The sequence below is a fragment of the Manis javanica genome, chromosome 9, assembly GCF_040802235.1.
Source record: "Manis javanica isolate MJ-LG chromosome 9, MJ_LKY, whole genome shotgun sequence".
Classification (NCBI taxonomy): Eukaryota; Metazoa; Chordata; class Mammalia; order Pholidota; family Manidae; genus Manis; species Manis javanica.
The window spans coordinates 25048773-25068993 of NC_133164.1; the positions used below are offsets into that span (position 1 = coordinate 25048773).

Consider the following 20221-nt stretch of genomic DNA (forward strand, 5'->3'; position numbering starts at 1 on the left):
CAAGTTTATGAAACTGTTTCCTTATACGCCTTATTAACTTTGATGCTTTGAGATGTAAATTATACCAGAGCATCTATTAAAGAGCAGAGGTCATTATTTTTCTCTCACATCTATACAACAAACTATCTCAAGGTTTTAAGACATTTTTGAGCTGGATGCTAGTCTACCTAGGAATTTCCCAGGATCTCATAAGGCATGTGAGCAGCAGGTAGCAGTATACCCATTAATTTACCCACCCCCCAACCCCAAGCAGTCAGAGTGGAACTACTTTGATCTGATATACATGTGCATGTGTGTACATGTATATGCATGCATACACGTGCACCACAAATACATACATGTATAAGATTTAATTTATGCATATGCATTTTCTTTGGGCATGTGCACCGCTGCTAAGAATATATTTGGAAGCTTATCAATTTAAACATTGAAAATATTTAAAAAAACAGACTTGAATACAAAGAGTCACAAAATTGGAAAGGACAGCTTGAGTAGAAACAAAGGGAATAGAGGATGAGTATGGGATTTTGTTTTGGCTTTTTCCTAGCAATACATTAAACTCTCCAATAGTTAAGTTTATACTGACTTAGCTGTGAGCTTGTTCCGTATCCTTATTTCACCAACCCACCGTGCAATGAACTTTCTCTCTACAGATCTGTCACCACTTTTGTCAGTCACTATTCTCCCACTCATATAGCATGATACTGTATACTACCTTCTAGTTCAAATTGTGTGTTTCTGAAAGTTTTGTATCTCCGAAAATCATTGTTTTGCTTGCACAGGATTCAGACCTTCCTTCATTTGAAGTACCTATAACAACCAAATAATGAGAGGAAAGATCATAGCAAGTATAAATAATACCCACAGTTTCTCCCTCTTTTACTTTTCCTCTTTCAAATATAGACATGCAAACACACACACACACACACACACACACACACACACACACACACACACACACACGTTGTTAATTCATTAATGTTATAGAAACATGGGCAAATATAATAACAGGCAATCAGAATAGGAAATATAACGGGATATACAATTCGTGAAGAGATCATTACACATAAAAGAAACCAGAGTATTTCAAATCACAACTATAAAACATCACTCTGCAATCAGAGTAACAAAAATTATGCAAGTTATGGGAGGGATATGAGATTAATAGGACTCACGTGCTCAGTTGGCAGGAGAAGACACTGGTAAAACCAGTTTGCAGAACTGTCTGGCAGTAGTCAACAAAATATAATTCATGCAAACTCTATGCCCATGCAGTTCTTAGTCCGCGTGTATGTCCCAAAGCAATGGTCCACGTGCCATTTGGGGGACATACACAAGGATAGTCAGTACATACTTGTTTTGTTGGTAGGGAGTTGAGGCAGCCTGAGAATCTATTCTCTGAGGGAGCGGGAATGTAGAAAGGGATGAATGGATACCATGAAGTGCTATGGCAGGGTGGATCTAAAATATGTAATTGAAAGAGAATATAATTATAAAATAACAATGTGTATGTGAATATAAGTTATAAGTTATACATGCAAACGATAATACATTTTCTATATGGACTTATACAAGAAAGGACTTTCACTAAACAATGAAAAATGAGGATGAGAGGGGATAATTAAACATACAAATTATAAAAGAGTCTTGGATTGATAGCAATGAATGTGTGTGGTTGAGGAGTTTCTGTGACTTAAGCTTAAGCGCTTGATACCTAACTAGAAAGAGAAGAAGAAAGTCTAGAATAGTAACCTTCAACTGCATGCACAAAATCAAAGAAGAGCAAAGTGGAACTCAAAGCCAGCCTTAGGTTGGTTGTTGTTCTGTATACTCTATTAAATGGAAAATATTTGGGTCTGAAATAGCCTGATGACTTTCAATAGGAGCCAACCTTTTCCATCCACACCTAAAGACAGGTCTTTTCTAATGTCAAGTCCATGCTCAGTTCAGGTTCTCTATCTGCTGTTTCATTTCATATCTCTGAATGGAATGTTTGAAAAAGTCCTCTTAAACTGGAGAAATGGCAAAACAGCTGTGGTCTGAATAAGGCATTGTCACACTGTCACATTTGGGAACTTACATCAGCCTTCCTTTTCCTATAGTGTCCCACATCTATCAAAAGCATGAAGAAAATATTTTAGCTGCCTATCTAATTCGGTTATTTTACCCAGAAGGAAAAAGTCTTAAACAGAAGGGTATTCCAACTTCAGTGTATTCAGGCCATGGAAAGACATTTCTTGTGTACACCAGCAACAAGGGAGACAAGTGCAAACTCAGGACTAGTGTATTTTTGTATCTGTATCTATAATGGGCAAAGTACATTACAGATGTAGAAAATCAAGTCTTCACTTTTACCTTCTAGTTATGAAAAATGAGGCCAATAACAATCAGCATAGCTCTTAATTCAGTGTAGGGAGACTCAGACAAATAGAAAACAAAGAAAAAATATTGTGATATTAGGCTTACCAGTTATTACCCAACATAATTGTTTCATTTGAGCAGAATTTCAGGATAGCTAATTCTAAGATGGTCTTTTCTACAGTTATAGATGTAACACTGTTCCAAAAGTACATTAATTAGCTAGTTTGGACAGTTTTAACATTGGGGTGTTACTGCAAAGAAGAGATGCTAAAACAACAGGGTCCGATTTTCTAATACCACACTTTATATTTTAGAATTAAATACTACTCAGTTTTATCTAAGGAAAAAGTAATGAACATATTTAGAGCATAATTAAATTTTTGTAGGAGCTGTTTTCCAAGCTTGAAATTAGTCATATTTTTATTAGCTATTATTATGCTAATGCTCAGGAAAAAAATAATGCTTCTCTGTGACCTGGGAATATTCACATGAAGTCCATTTTTCACACATATTCCCTTCTTCAATAGAGTCATGCTGCATACTGGGAACAGATGAAGATAAAGGAAAGAGTCATAATTATGTTAAGAACATTTGGTAGAAAGTATCATGCTGATGATCTGTAAGGGGCAGGTACTGTGGAAGTGCATACAAACTAATATCAACTCATATTTTTAGCATGTTTAATAGTAACTCACAATTTCATAACAACCAGATAGAAATGAAATCTTTCTATTTCTATTTCATAAATGTGGAAACTGATTCTGATAATTTGTGACTCTCTTAATATTCCAAATAATAAGTCCTAAAAAGTAGGAATTATATTTCTTCTGACTCCAGAGACCAATGCTGTGCATTGTCTTATGCTTGAAGTAGAGAATTCATGAAAGAGGGTAAGAAGATACAGGTTTTTAAGTAAAAACAGTAATTTGATAAAATACTTGAAATACCAAGCAATTGAAATTGGACTCGATTATGAGGGCACAGAGGATCATTGTAGAATTTAAAGCAGCGAAGAGAGATGTGAAAGCCATGTTTAAGGAAGATTAATGTGATAGAACTATATGAAATGGATTGAAAGGGAAAGGAAATCAGAGAGAAAAAATGAATGCAATCATTCTTGTGTGAGATATGAATCAGCCTCATGGCAGAGGCAAACCAACTGAGGAGAAAGAAACAGAATTCAGAATATTTTAATTAAAAATACAATGGAATCAGAAAATTGAGTTAAGAAAATGAGTAGGGATAAAGTTATATCTGAAAATATTACATTCTGTTCTTTTTATTGCTGTATTCTGAAAATAATGGTTTATTTTATTACTCCCCCATCCTAAAAGTATCAGAGTTGAGCATATGAACAAATATAAACAGAATTTCAATAAAATGGAGAAAACAGAACAACAACAACAACAAGAAACATAGGGCAAAAGCAAATGGGGCATGCTTCCTAGTGGACAATGAGCTGTTGATTTGGTAAACAAGTTTTTAAAAAGGAGGAAACAAAATTGTGTGTTTAATGAATAAATGTACAATTTAATACTTGAGAGAGGTTACTTTTTGTTGGGTAAGTCTAGGATTGAATTTCACTGATGTTGATTTTCAGTATATGCAGTTGTTTTTTTATTGTGGTACAATACAAAGATTTACCATTATAACCATTTTAAAATGTGCAAAACATTTGTGCAGCTATTATCACCATCTAATTCTAATAAGTTTTCATTACCCTAAGAGGAAACTATACCCATTAATCAGTCACTGTTAATTCACCCCACCCCTCAGTTTTAGGCAAACACTAATCTGCTTTCTATCCCTATGGACTTGCCTACTCTGGATATTTTGTATAAAAAGAGCCATACAATAAATATGTGACCTTCAGTGTCTGGCTTCTTTCACTTTGGATGTTTTCAAGGCCTATTCATGTTGTAATGTGTATTAACATAATACTTCACTCTTCTTATAGCTAAATAATATTTCATGTGTATGGATATATCACATTTCTTTATTCATTTATCAGTCAATAGACATTTGAACAATTTCCACCTTTTGGCTATTGGGAATAGCGCTGCAGTGAACAACTGTTTACATATTTTTGTCTGAACACCTATTTTCAGTTCTTTCATTTTTATGGGGTAAATTTATGGATGTGGTGTGAAATAAGGGTCTAATTTCAATCTTTTGCCTGTGATACCCAGTAATCCCAACATTGCTTGTTAAAGAAACTATTCTTTTCCCACTGAATGTCACCTTGTTGAGAATCAATTGACCATAGATGTGTGGATTTTTTACTGGAATCTCAATTATATTCCATTGATCTATATGTCTATCCTTATGCTAGTACCACATTGTTTTGATAACTGTAGCTTATAGTGAATTTTGAAATCAGAAAGTGTGAGTCCTCCAATTTTATCCTTCTCTTTCAAGATTGTTTTGCATATTCAGGGGCTAACATATTTCATATAAATTTGAGAGTCAGCTTTTTCATTTCTGCAAAATAACCATTGGGATTTTAATAGAGATTGCATTCAATCTGTAGATCACTTTGGGGAATACTGTCATCTTAACAATATGAAGTCTTCCAATACATGAACACCAGATTTCATTCCATTTACTTGGGTATTATTTAATCACTTTCACCAGTGTTTTGTAATTTTCAATGTACATGTCTGCAGCTTCTTAAATTTATCCCTATACTTTTATATTCTTTTTGATTTAATTGTTAGTGGAATTTTTTCTAATTTTCTTCTCAGATTGTTCATTGTTGCTGCATAGAAAACCAATAAATAACTGTTTTGATCTTGTAACTTTCAACTTTGTTGAATTTGTCAGCTCCAATAGTTTTTAATTCTTTATATACAAATAATTAAATGTATATAAGACTGTGTCATGTGTGAATACAGGATGACTTCTTCATTTCCAATTTGGATACTTTAATTTTTTTGTTCTTCCCTAACTGCTGTGATCAGAGCTACCAATGAGAGCAGGCACCCTTATATTCCTCATCTTAGGAATAAAGGTTTCAGTCCTTAACCATTTAGTAAGATGTTAGCTGTGGGTTTTTCATGAATGTCCATTATCATGTTGAGGAAGTTTCCATCTATTCTTAATTTGTTGAGTGTTTTATCATAAATGGAATTGCATTTTCAAATGTTTATTCTGCATCAGTTGAAATGATCTTTTTTTTTTTCATTCTATAAATGCGTGGCATTCCATTAACTTCATATGTTCAACCTCCCTTATACTCCTAGGATAAAAACCACTTGTTCATGGTATATTATCTTTTTAATATGCTTTACTAGCGTTCTGTTAATTAAAAATTTACTAGCATTCTGTTGAGGATTTTCACATCTAAATTCTTAAGGGATATTGGTCTACAGTTTTATTTTATTGAATTTTTGCCTGGCTTTGGTATTAGGGTAATGCTGAACTTAGGATGAACCCAGAGGTATCTGCTACTCCCCCCCCCCTTTTTTTTTGGATCAATTTGAGAAGGACTGGTATTAACTCTTCGGTGGAATTCACCAGTGAAGACGTGTAGTCCTGGACATTTCTTTGTTAATAGGACAGAAGCAGAAGTCAGAGTGAGTAGCTCTGATGATGGCTGCGAGGCAAGGAACGTACCAGACTTTAGAAGCTGGAAATACCAAGGAAATAGATTCACCCCTGGGATCTCTAGAAGGAATGTAGCCCTGCTGATTCATTTTAGACTTTCCAGAACTTTAGAAAAGTGAATGTGTTGTTTTAAGCCACTAAGTCTGTGGTAGATTGTTGTAATACCAATAGGAAACTGATAAAGCAGATATTCTACTCTACCTCGTATTAAGTAAACTTACTGTACAGCCCAGCCTCTAACTTCTAAGATGTCTTCATTAGAAGGTTGGAACTAGTCACACCCCTATCTTCTAAGAGCTATGAAACTATGCTCCTCCTTCAGTATCTTTTTACATCTCTTTTGAGAAATTATATCTCCATAATTGTTTCCTGTTTTACTATAACAAATATCCATGCAAAATATTAACACACAAGCATATAAACATATTATATTCTCTGAGAGGATATATTTATAGCACATTATTTGAGGAGTATTAATTTTGATGTTGGACTGCCTGAGCTTGAATCAGGGCCCCAGTAATTGTGTGACTTTGAGAAGTTGACTTAACTTCTCCATGCCTGTTTCTTAACTAAGCAAATGAGGATGAAAACAATATTTGCTATAAAGGATTCCTCTTAGGAGTATGTGAGATAATAAATTAATAGATACTGACATACAGAATTTACTTAAGGAATGTTGTCTTATTTTCTATATCAAGATAAAATTAAAATAAACTATATTGTAAATTCATTAATTTAATGTTTTGCTTTGGAAAATTTAGTTTATAAAAAAGAAATACCTCTATAGAATATAAAGAATAAGGTGTTTTGTCTGACTTGTGCACTGCTAATATCCTCAGTGATTAAAACAGTTTAAGGAATATAGTCAGTGCTTCAAAGATGCATGTTAAATGAACATTGCACTTATATACATACATAAATATGTTTATGAGCTTTTATAATTTAATGAATTTCATTATTTATTAAATAAAGGTTAACACTTTCTTTAAAAAGATGTAGAATTTTTTTAAGTAATTTAATTGGTATAATGGGATCCATAGTTTGATAATTATATTTATATTTTAATGGTAATTACCTTTAAAAAGTGGTAATAACCTATAGGATTAACATAAGACCTACAGGTTCAACTTTTAAGGAAATCTTTCATTTGAGTAAACAATCTGAAGTCCACAATTTATTATTAATTATTTTTTCATGTTTTGCAAAACTAAAATCACTCATAAAGGAAGTTATTTAGTAAATAAGTCTGGGGAAAAAAACGTTAATCAAAAGGACAACATGTTATTTTTACTTGATGAATATGAACTCAATATATGGTTTCTTCAGGGAGCTGATTATGTAAACAATAGTCAAGATGATTCTATACACGATTATTCTCTGCATATAATGTAAAAAAATGAGAATAATATTAGGAATCTATTTGAGAGTATATACACAGGAATAATTGAAATTTGCATGAAACAAATTTCAGGAATGGGGTTAAGAGCACTTTATAAACAGAAGACCATATTTTATGTGAAATTTATAAAGGAGTCAATGATAGAGTTTGCCTTCTGCCATTGTCTTACATTTTTAAAAAGCCATGAAAGTGAGCGTGGAAAGAGGTTCTATGAAGGTGAACACATAAAGAGGTTCTATGTAATAACTGAATTACACATTTGCCAAAAAGTAATAAGAATAACACAAACCAAATTTTCAGCACTCATTTCCCAGTTTTATAAGCTATTTTTTGTTGTTTCCTGCTTTATTTATTCTTTTACGTATTTCATAAATCTCCTCTTTACACCATAAGCCAGGTCTTCACAGTTAGACTTCTGCCTCCTACTCTGTTTAGGTTTAGGAATTTACTCCACCCGGACCCTTGTCAAGCCAAGACCAGTGCTAGGGGCAAGATTTAAAAGGCTCAATGAACAGAAAAAGGGTCTGCCCTTTAGAGCATAAGGTACTCAGAACTGTTATTGAGACTCATATAGTAGTTATCTGTCAAGATAATCTTCTAGTATAAACTATAATAATAGCAATAATAATAGTAACAACAAAAACAGCACCTTCTGAGTTGTTTTTACAAAGGATAACTCCAGGGGAAAAAATAGATAAAATATTAATTTATTTCCCTAACTCAAGACAGAGTAAAACCGTATATATTTAACTAAATTTTTTGGTTTATTCAAATAAACAGAAGTATTTGGAAGCTCTTATCTATCATCCCTTTGTTGCATATGGTTTTTACACTTTTTTTTTTTTACTTTGTTTAAATTTTAAATCAGCTCATGTTCCTTTGGATAAATATGAGCATACATTTACTTTATGGATGTATGATATGTATATATATCTTTATGTTTGTATACATATACACATTTTGTATATATTGGTAGGTCTAGATGGTCTAGCTCTATCTTTCAGTGATAGAATAATTATTGATGTCCTGTCTTGATTTTACTTTTCTCAATTCTGTTATTTGCTATAATACCAGTGTAGAATGGTAAAATTTTAGATAACATTTGAAATCAAAACTAGATTGAAAACACTTCTTTTGTTTTAAAATGCATGGCATGCTACCAAAAACATAATGTATTTGACTTTATTTACTTTTTAAATGCTTATCAGCTCATTTAAATATAGAGAAATCCAAATGAAAAGATAAACTTTTGAAATCACATAACTACAAAGTAAAAAGAAATTCAAACTTTTAAAACAAATTCATCAGTTTGCAGGATATGAAAAATATTAACCTGAGTAATGGTAATTTTCCAATATTGTGATGACAATTTAAGAACAAACGTACTAATTATAATCTTGGCCACAGAAATGCTTTTTATCATTGTAAAATAATTGGCCAAGCATAATCTGGGTTTTTTTGTTAGTTTAAAAATGTCCATTAAACTCCAGCACATAAGCAGAAAGATATAAACAGTGAATAATTCTTAAGAAAATAAATCTTCAGCAAAGCTTGTTATATCCTGCTTCATTGATCAAATGAAACAAATACAGTTGTCAACTGTTGCCTTTTCCCTGAGGTTATTCTTTAAAAATAAGGACACATTTTTAACAATAGATCACAGATTAATAAAATATCTAAAGTTGACCAAATCCTAATCTTGAGAGATGTCCTAACCTAATATGACAATAAAATATGGATTAAATATTATTTTTGCTTTCTTAAATCCTATATTAATCATATTGTCTAAAATTAGAAAGGGAGAGAATATTATTGATAAGAAGTTTAAACATGCATATAATTTGTTTTTATGGCTTTAAATTAGACAAGATTAAGTGTCATGTTTATTTAAACATTGAACAAACTGAATTAATTACAGAGAGTGCTAAAAGCTTTGGACTGCTTTTCAAGTCAAGAATGACTGTCAGTTTACAAGATGACAATTGGCTTTTACTTCTTTCGAACAATCACTAACCCGAGTTTAAAAAGCGAATAAAGTAACCAAGCTTAAGTAATACAAAATATTACCAAGTCCAGATGTCAGTTCTTTTAAGATAGATCTTATAATCTGAAAAGGAATTAAGGGAATTGGAAATGTTAATATTAAAAAGGTCTAAACTAATAATAGAATACAGATATTCATAGTTGACAGCAACTTGTTAAAAAAAAAAAAGGAGAATCATTCACAGTAGAAAGCATTGTTATCCTATGTAGGATATTGGATTCTGTAAGAAAACCCATGAAATATTTGCATACTAATTTTTTAAAAATATTAAACATTTTCAGTGTATCATCTCAATTAGGTAGGAAGTTAGACACTCCCAGCCCCTTGGAGACATCTTATGCATTCCTTACCTAGTGCTTCCAAGGATGTACGCAGCCCTATGAACTAATAGCCAAAAAATTCAGAATGGTGTAGCACATTTCTTAATATTTTTACAGTGAAAATTATATCCTCTAATAATTATATTTTAAGCTTGTTTCTTTTTTGTTTTGTCTTGAAAACTAAGTAAAAACTAGTACTATTCTGTTCTCTAGTTCATTTTACCTCATTCTACACCATTCCTCTTCTTCCCCACACCAGTGTGATGAGGCCATTGTCTTTAAATCCTTCTCTAAAAATTATTGCTTTCAAGATTGCTTGCTTCGAAGGTATGTTGTAGGCTATTTTGTAGTTGTAATATTTTGAGTTTTATCTGTGATATTCAGAGTTTTGATACTCTATCATTTCCTTTTCAGGAATAAATGAAACCCCTGACCCTGGGTTTTATCAGCCCAACAAATTACCAAGGAAGACTTTCAGACCAAGCACTGTCTCAAGGTAAGCTGTTTTGAATTCATACCCATTGGAACTCCAGAATTTTGATTATTGAGGCACCTGTCCAAACTCCTACTGTACTGACATAAACATGACTGGACTTATGAATATGGTAAGATGCATGTTTTCATGGTGGGTTTTCATATTTGAAGACCAAGTTCTCTATAGGAAACTAATGTGGTAGAAGAGTCTTAGTACCAGTTCTTTTCAATCATTCTTAATATTTGTGTGAAGAAATATTTTAGAAATTCACTTCACCTATGTGTGTCTTAAATCATGTAAAGATCAGAACAATATTTCTTTTCTTTGTATATTTTCAAATAGAGCAACAGTTATAATAGTTCTTTTCTCATCAAATCTGTTTTTGCTAATTTTGTCAAAGTTATTTGGTAATTCTGTTCTAATACATGGACAGCCTTGATTTTTTTTAAATTATGGAATATTTTTAAAGTCAAATTGCTATCATTGGATACTGAAGAAAATGAAGTTTATAAAGCAATATTGATCAAATGTTAATAGTAGACTCTCATGCTTTCTTCTGTTATTGTGAATATAAATCAGTCTTAATTGTTATTTGAGGAATTGTTTTATAACAGAATTTTTATGTAATGTAATGGACAAGGGTGTTACTTTTGTTTGGATTAAGGTGTTACTTTCTTAGTTTTCACAGTTCGGGGAATTTTCATTAATGAAATAGTTTGGCTTCCCATTTTTGGTTTTCTTATTATAGTAGTGGTTTATTGAAGTTTTCTTCTATTTACTCTTCATTTATTATATGTTATTTTTATGGATCAACAATAACATGCATATGGGGATGAGGACTACTGAGTTTCATGCCTACTCTTACTGTATCAGCAGTCACTGAATACATATCTACTAAAACCATTATTATAGGATGTTTCATGAAACCCCAATCTCCTTCCTATTAATGATTTTTATCAGTAGGAAGGCATTGTTTTCTAAGCCAAAATAAGCAAATGGTATTTTATAAAAATAAAATGTTCTATATACTACTTAACTGTATATCTAGAAAAGGAATAACAAAGCACCATTTTTGTACATCTTAAAAGATTATATTTATAATAACAAAATTAAAAGCCTAAGCATATACTCTGTAATTATCATACCAACACAGCTCTTATATGTGTATCAAAACAAATCATAAAATAATCCAATAAATAATATAAAGTATGAATGCCTTATTTTTTTCCAAATAACATTAGAATCTCAAGTTCATCATAGTATTGTGCCTGTATAACATGCACCTAATAACTTACATAGCAATGAAGGAATCTGAGAATGAATCAAATCAATATCAAATTATTTATTAATGTCTAAGCATTTATTTTTAACATACTATATTACAGATTTGATATAAACTATACAGGGATAACTAAATTACAACATTGCTAAATGAGTTAATATTCTTCTTCTCCAGGCAAAAGTATGAAATTCTTCTAGATTTATTCAAAAATTAAAATATAATTTGTATTTTTAAAATGATAATTAAAATATACCAATATAGGAAAGAACACAGGGTAAAGATATGGCCTCTGCTAAGGAACTTGAAAGAACTTCAGTCACATATTTTGAAGGTCAAGTCAAGGCTAGCTGTGACTTTCTGAAAACTCTGTTGATATTTTGACTAATGACAGGGTACCATCAATGGTCTAATGGTCATCTTTTTGTTTTAACAATACATGCATTTACTTAGAAAAAAATATCATGTGACAGGTAAACTACTGGAAGCTGGTAATAAAAAGGCATAACTCTTTCTCTCTCTTTCTTTGTCTAACTGGCAATCTAAAAATAATGTCATAGGTGGTAAAAATTATGAGAGGTGAATGCAATGGGCAATGTGCTGATAAGGCCACCACATGTTATTCAGATGGAGGCTTAGCTAAGCAAATTCTTGAGCTAAATCATGACTGGAGAATAGGAACTAATCCAAATACTGAGGTGACAGGAAAAGGTAGGTGTACATTTTAGAAAGAGGGAAGAAGTTCAAAAGAAGGAAGTGAGAAGGAACATGGCAGATTCAGGGAGCTACTGTTATTTTGTCGTGCTTAACGGTAGGGCACATAAGATTGAACAGACCATAGTACTCCTTCAGGGATGCTTAGCTCTTACTTTAAGGGTGGCCACCTGCTTTGTACTCAACGTTTCCTGGGTACTTTTACTAAAGGAGTCTCATTGCCATCCCTGCAACTACATCTTATTTAGAGCCATCCTTTGCCAATGCCCCAAATTTTCCCTGACATTGTCACTCAGGATGCCTACTTTATCACTTTGTTTCTCCTTAATGACAAAATGTTCGGAGAGCTTAGAAAATGACGGCCTTAATTGGTCACAGATTTGTAAATCATAAGTCTGGAACAATAACTTTTGTCTTGAATGTCTGGAGATAATGATTTCATTTATCCTTTTCAGACCAAAACCAAAAAGATCAACTTTTTTAAAGGTATAGGTAAAACAAAAGTGCTCAGTTAGGGTGTGTTCAGTATTACCTCCATATGCCAACTTTCTTTTTTCTTCCTCTTCTTCTTTTTGATTATTTAACTTATTCTAATGAAGATTAGAGGTGAGCCACAGGCCAGTCAAAATGATAATATGCTTTCCATTATTATGTCTCATTTAATCTGCATGGAAAACCTGTGAATGGATTGTGATATTTAATGAAGGAAGAAATTGAGACTCTAGAAGGACAACTGACCTTAATGATGCCCAGCTATTAAGTTAGAACCAGGAACCAAACCCAGTTCTCTTTGATGACCAAGGCGGTTTCATTTCTCCTACTGTTACATGTGTTTGACACTTGACTAAAAACTCTATTGTCAAGCTTGTCTTGCAAATTGGAATATAGACTCCTTTATTTGACTAAATTATATAATTCATTCTTACCCTAACAGTATCTATTTAGTCTTCTTCAAAATCTGATTGAAAAATGAGAAAGACATTCTAGAAACTATTTTAAACTTTAAACTTTCCAAAACCATGATTCTGGTCAATCTAGGTATTAGCTTAATTTATAGTTTGAATGCATTAAGTAAAAACATTTTTTCTTCTGTAATCACTTCCTTCAATTATGCTCTGCCAAACATCCAATTCTTTCTTTACTAGTGGACCAGATATGTTCTTCCTGCCTCTCCAGATCCACTCTCTACCCTTGCCCAGACTGACTGATCTCTTCTCAAGGAGTTGATCTGTATAAACTAAAGTGAGATCTTTTGACCTCTGGCTTCTGTTCTAGCTGGTTATTGGGAAGCTAAATAAGAGGTCAAGGTTAGAAGGAAGAGAATAAGGTCAATGCACTTACTTTCCAGCTCCCCCTTTAAGGTCACAGCTTCTTTAAAGTGACCCCTCTGCCTGATTTTTCTTTGATTTCCAGTAACCAAGCCTGCTCTCTGCCCTTAACCCTGAGGTAGTAACAACCTTCTTGCTGTTAACCTAGAGTATTGCGCCTTCCCTATGCCTTATTTTTCAACCTGCCCATGCTCTTGTTAGTTATTAAATACTCCAGAAATTATACCAAATTGAATGCATCTCATTTTTTTCTTAAAGACATTATGGAGAAAAATGACATGGTGGAAAATTTCACAACTTTCGGACTAGTTTCATATATTAAAATAATCTGTTAATTTAGTTCTACTCCAACTCTTTTCTCCTTAGACATGTTAGGGAAGACAGAAAAGACAAAGGACAGGTACTCTTCACCAGTGGTGTAATAGTTTATTCTCAGTTGGCTGTTTCCCTGTTTATTACCAGATGGCTGTCACAGCCACTATCTGTGTACTTGCTCACTGCTGGTGCAAAGGTGTGAAAGGAATCTACCTTGGTTACACTTCCAACAATCCACATGAACCTAACCAACTGGTCACTTCAAACCCTCTTGCTGCTGGGATCTTGGTCCCGCCGGCTTCTCAGTCTCTAGATGTTTAGTTGAAGCTCTGCTACTCCACTCTTCATTTAATTTGCAAGGTGTATAAAGGGAGAAATATGAGCAATGATTATGTCTCTTGCCTCAGGCTTTTGTATATGAAGCGTGGAGAAGAGACTTCTGGTTAGGAAGACTTTAATAAGTCCCCACAAGAGTGTTTTTCCAGGTTATATTCAGTTTTGTTTTTTTTGGAATGTGGAATATTTAAAGTCAATTTGTTTAGACCATGGACCTTTCTTAATTTATGATACAATAGAAAAGGTCCCCTTATCTTATGGTTACATCTACAAAAAATGAATATACCATTCATTACAGTCTCTCAAGAAGTACTTCTTAGACAAAAGATACATACATTTCTTTCTATTAATGAGGTATGTAAAAATGATATGTGATGACCCATTGGATGTGATTAATCAATCAAATGCCTAAGAACAAACTGTTTTTATAGGAACATCAGTAGTTCAATATGAATGGCAGGTATATGAGAAGTTATTAAACTTTTCTTTAACATGTATTTTAATTTTTTAATAATAAATGGTTTTGTAAGTATTAAAAGTTCAAAAAGATGTGTATTTCATCTTAACTGTAGTACTGAAAGCCACATAAGTGGTCTTCTTCCCTCCAGGTTTTGTTCCATCCAAATGTCTTACCTGGCATAGCCCCTGCTGACCTCGCCACAGTCCCTCCATCACATTGTGCTCCAACTATACTGGGTTTTCTTTCAGGTTATTGAAGAAGCCCAGTTCTTTCTTCCTGAAATGAGTTGCCATATGTGGATTTCCTTCCCTCTTACTTAGGCTGCTGGATTCCCTCAGTGGTACTTTTTCAGAGAGCCTTTCTGTGATCAATGTGTCCTAAAAAAGCTCCCGCTGCTCACAGAATTCTCTCTCAAAGCATCTTGTTCCCTTCAAAATCCTAATCACTGCTTGTAATACTCCATTGCCAGATCTTTCAAACTGTTAACCCCTATTTTATTTAACTTTGTATCCCTCTAGCACCTGGTATGTAGATGGTGCTCAAAACGTATCTGATGTGTGATAAAATTTAATTTGAATAAATCTAGCCCCTCGCTTTCAAATAAACAAATGTTGGTAGACTTGGAATTAGATCCCACTCTAAGATATTTCTTACCTATCAAGTTCTAAAAGTTGTTTTAACCCCTGGCATTTTAATGCTGAGAAAGTTTTTATGCCAACACCATTATTGTCTCTAAAATATTTTGTATTTGGTTAAACACCACTGTGGTTATTAATAAAACTATTGGGGCTGTTTCATAATGTCTTTATTAATCCCATTAATAATGAGTTAATTCCCATCTTCAGGAAACAAACACAAATAAAAGAATTCCCAAGAGCATGTTCAATTGCAGTGTTAGCAAATATCAAAGAAATCAGTCATGACAACAGTTGACTCAAAGCTTTATTTATAAAGGTATAATCAACTACGTTGCTTAATCCTTATGTCAGGAAGAATAAATGTTCAATTTGTTTTCTGGCCACTTGCTTAAGTACCAAACACCTGTACTGTGTAGATAGAGCATTAATCATTCTACCATTCATCTACCTCTTCTCTCTGTCTTGGTTTATCTTGCCATTATTGTTCTCAGCTTACTTTCTCAAAACTTTTTCTATGGTTTATAAGGAAATTTTCATTTGATGTAAACTATAAATATACATACACCAAAACGCTATGCTGATAAGATCACATTTTTTTTCATTAAGGATTTGTTCAGGTTCCTTACACTGGATACTTACACAATTAATAGACCATTTGGTTCATCTTCTCTTAGTAAAAGAATGCATTTACATATTTGAAAACCTTACATCACTCATACAATTCATGTTAATTCCTGTTAGACTTAAAAGAGGAATTAAATAAAGGAAATTGATAAACTTAAATGAAGCCTCTGACCTTGACATGGTAGAGAAAAAAAATCAGCTTATAAACAGGGAAACAAATAACAAGCTCTAAAACCAGTGAGGAAGACAATGAAATATAGCTTGTGAACAGAAGGAGAACACACTGGAAGTTAATAGTGAAAAACAGAAACACACATACGTTTTTCACATATCCTATGAGACACACGCAAGAAGGGAAAGAGAGAGGATAAGATTGAGGTAGAAAAATAATGCAGAGGATAAGAATAAACAGAAAAGTGGCCCAAAGTGGATCTGATTAGAAGCAAGAAGTTAAAATGGGAAAGAGAAATAATAAAGAAGGAAAAATATGAGAGAAAGTAATATAAAGAAAAAACTGGAGGAAACCTACAGGGGAACTCAGTAAGGAGTTAAGAGATACTGTAAAAAATGAAGACACTACACACCCAGAGAACAATTACACACATTCATGAAATATAACCATTATACCTTATATGCTATAGAATAAACAGCCAAGTCCCTGGTTACTCCTGCAGGACTGGAGCCATAATCACAAATTCCTCAAGGAGCCTCACAAGCAATAAAGCAATAAAAGTAATGAAACATCTGGTAGAGAGAATATGCTTCCAGCTATAGTCAGTTGACACTGTTATAGGATAGAGGCCATGTTTCCAGTTCTTATCTTTCAATAGTAAATAGATATATTTGACATTTCATGCCACCTACCACAAATTTGTTCTTCTCTTTTTCCTTGCAAATGAAAAATAAAGATTTGTGGGGGACAGCAAGTGCCCGACTCTAGTAATTATTTTCTGAGCCCTCTCACCTAGAGACCACATATGAATCGATCATGAATGATGAGAGTGAATTATTTGTAGTGGGTTTTCAGACTGTGGCAAAGCAGTCGTTTTTCTCATAAACAATGGCCGATGTGCCTGGCATCTTCTCTTTGGCCCTGTTGCTTACTTGAGGATATTTGGAGTTGCAGTAGCCATTGTAGGCCCATGAGAATTGATATGGCTTAGTAGCTGAATCAGCATCAACTATGTCTTAATTCTGGAGCTTTCTGTGAGAAAATGAATGCTTATTTGGTAAATTACTATTAGTCTGTTATTCCACCAGTTGAAGCCACATATATTGTGTATGCAGTGGAATCTAGATTATGGTATTTTTTTTTTTATTTTAAGTTTTACTCATATACTATTTTTGACAAATTATGTCTGCAGAACAGATTCTGACTGTAGGTAACAAAACTGTGACCTTCACATATTGAGTCATTTTGGCAAACAATCCAAAGTTTCCCATTCTAAATAAATGTTGCCTTTCAAAATAGCTTTATGTAAATAAATAAATTATTCTATAGAATTTTGTATGTATGTTTTTTCCTTATTAAATATAGAAGTTTTTTATAACTAAGATTTTTCACATCCATAGAGATGTTTTTTTCAAGATTTCCCCTTGTCTTTAAATATATTCCATAATCTCTGTTTTCTCCCTTTTTCCCCCCCTTTGCTGTTTCTGTTGGCTTAACTCTGTGTCCTTAATGAGATTGTGGCTCATTTCTTAATCAGAATGTAACTTCCCAAAAGAAAAATTCCTAGTTGTCCTCCACCTCCAACTCCAGAAACAGTAGAGGGCACAGCACCACAAGGACAGCAGGGTTACACAGGGCAGAAGCCAGGTGCAGTTCCGGTAAGCAAAGCCGACAACCAGCATTTTGCAGGCTAGCCTAGAGGAAACCAAGCCTTTTAGGAAATGGCCATTGATAAAACACTACTAAAGTAGAACATCGAGCAAGTGTCAAAGAAACCACAAAGCCCTTCTTTGAAATAGTAATAAAGATGTAAAGAACAGAAAGTGCTATCATGATAGAGGATATGGTAAAATAAGAACTCTGACCTTGTAACTTGGGAAGAATCTGAAGACCCTTAATAATATGCAAAAAGAGAAGTAGTTTGAAATAGATGTAATATTGATCTCTGATTCACACTGGCCCTAGGAAATTTCAAGCTACTTTTCAGTAAGAAACTAGAAAGTGTATCTCTAAGGTATGTTATAATGTATATATTTATCTTTTGGTTAGTTAGGTATATAGTAAAATGCATATAGTTATCATCCCTTCCTAAGAATCTAGTACTTGTCAATATGATATTTTTCATGTATTCATTGAACCCATGCTCAAAATTTCAGATATAGATGCATGAATTGACAAAACTTACCAGTGTTTACAATCAAGATTCTGAAACAGACTAGGGAGAGATAGGCAAATAGCATTCTTGATCAAATACTTTCACAAAATATCTTTCTTTTGAATGTTAAAATGCCAGAGTAATCCTTGATTATATTAATAATGATAATATAAATAAATATATATATATATATATATATATACACACATACACATACACATAACTTTTGTTGGTTAAATATATATATGTATATATCAAACTTCTGTTGGTAATAAATAAACCTTATTTTCCTTTATTTCTGCACAACACACTAAAGTGCCTTCTTAAGTTGCATGTTACCTCTCCTGTTTTTTTTTTTGTTGCTAGTGTTGCTTTTAATCTACAGTAATATTCTTGAATTTTATTATTTTGCATTTATCCTGTTTTTTTTATTTTGTAAATATCTGAATAACATCTTACAGTATATAGTTTTGCAGAAACTGTAAATCTGTGGATTGTTTCCTCAACATAAGTAAATTCTGATTTCCTTACTGAGTATCAACTGGGTTGTTTTAATGACACTTTGATGTGAGATAATGTAGACAATTGTTATTCTACAAAGCTTATTTTTGTATTTTTTTCAAGAATAATGACATATTTAATGGATAATCTCTTTTGTATGCCTGTTTCAAGCTAATAAATGCAGAAACTGTTCCCCTGCCTTTGCAGTTGTCAGTGTTTTCCTGTTTGTCCGCAAAGCAACACTATAGCTGAAAGCTAGGATGCACATTGTCTATTTTCTTATGCTTTGTCCAACAACAAAAGCAAGCAGATCTAGTATTTGTCCTTCACAATTTTCCTATCTCCCATGGAATTTTATACATACTCAGAAAGTAATCTAGACGTATATTTTCTCTGTTTCTGAATAAACTCCTATATACATAACAATCCAGAATTAAAATACTTGTAAGAGCAATTCATTCCGTTTAGTGTGCTGTTCCTATCTACTTTCTCTCAGCCCTAGGGCTGCTTGTCGAGACTCTGCTGTGTCATTCTGGGGTGATTTACAGAACATTGCCTGTTGCCTTCTTTGATTCTGACAACAGGAGTCACCATAGGTGATTAGAGTTTATAGGAAGGGGAGAAACTTCCGGTCTCCAGTGTCAGCATCAGACCATAGAGCACAGCTTCCAGCAGCTTTTGTCACTGCCGACCCCATCCATGGCCTGGCTCTACAAGGTACTAACCCCCCGCCAACCATCCTGTTTTGTTGTTCTGAGTATCAGATCTTAGGTCCAAGCACCTACAGTGCTGTGGACTTCTAAGGCATCTGAGCACTAGCTCTGTGGTGTGTTTCTCGGATCTCATAGCATGATGGTACTAAGTTCTTATGGCCAATTTCTAGAGCAGGGTACCCTCCCTTTTCTTGTTTTTTTCAGCCTAGAAGTAGTAACTACTTCCTGCCATTAATATCTGGTTATATCATGATCCCCCCTTTTCTGAACCTTCTACTTTGCTACATGTATGTTGGGAAAATTGAAGTTCCTATGTCCAGGATCCTTACCTGAACCTAAACTACATGATGATGTAACTGGCCTGCTGCTAGGCTACTGCTTCCACACCCTCAGGCAATAAGCTGTTACTGACTGAGTCACTCTATAAAGAGCTCTGCCCAGTGCTCTGGGCAGAGGCAGAGACAAAGGAAAATTACAGACCTTCAGACTGCTGGATGAAGATGTGATTCTAGTGCTACCCACCTATCTCTGGGAGAACAAGCCAGGAAATAGGCCCTTTTACCCCAAGAATGTTCCATTGTCTTCCTCGGTCTCACTGAAAACATAGTGAACTTGCCCGGGGCTGAGGCCCATTGGCAAGACATTATACAACAGATTTCCTTCCTGAAATCCTTTCTATTTAAATAATGTGGGTTTTTTCCAGCCCTTTTTGAGTGACAGAACTGTAAAATAATTAAAGTGTGCCATGTGAAGATTTATACATACACATTGTGTACATTGT

At 33.5% G+C, this 20221-nt stretch overlaps 1 long non-coding RNA gene across 6 annotated transcripts in view; it reads left to right on the forward strand.

Moving 5' to 3' along the window:
- The window catches only part of LOC140843357 (uncharacterized), a 778257-nt gene extending 767843 nt beyond the window's left edge, over nucleotides 1–10414 (forward strand). For all 6 annotated transcript variants that reach the window (XR_012121024.1, XR_012121023.1, XR_012121025.1 and 3 more), the window contains one exon: nucleotides 10145–10414. This is a non-coding gene — a long non-coding RNA (uncharacterized lncRNA). The remainder of the gene's footprint in view (nucleotides 1–10144) is intronic.
- The last annotated feature ends 9807 nt before the right edge of the window (nucleotides 10415–20221 follow it).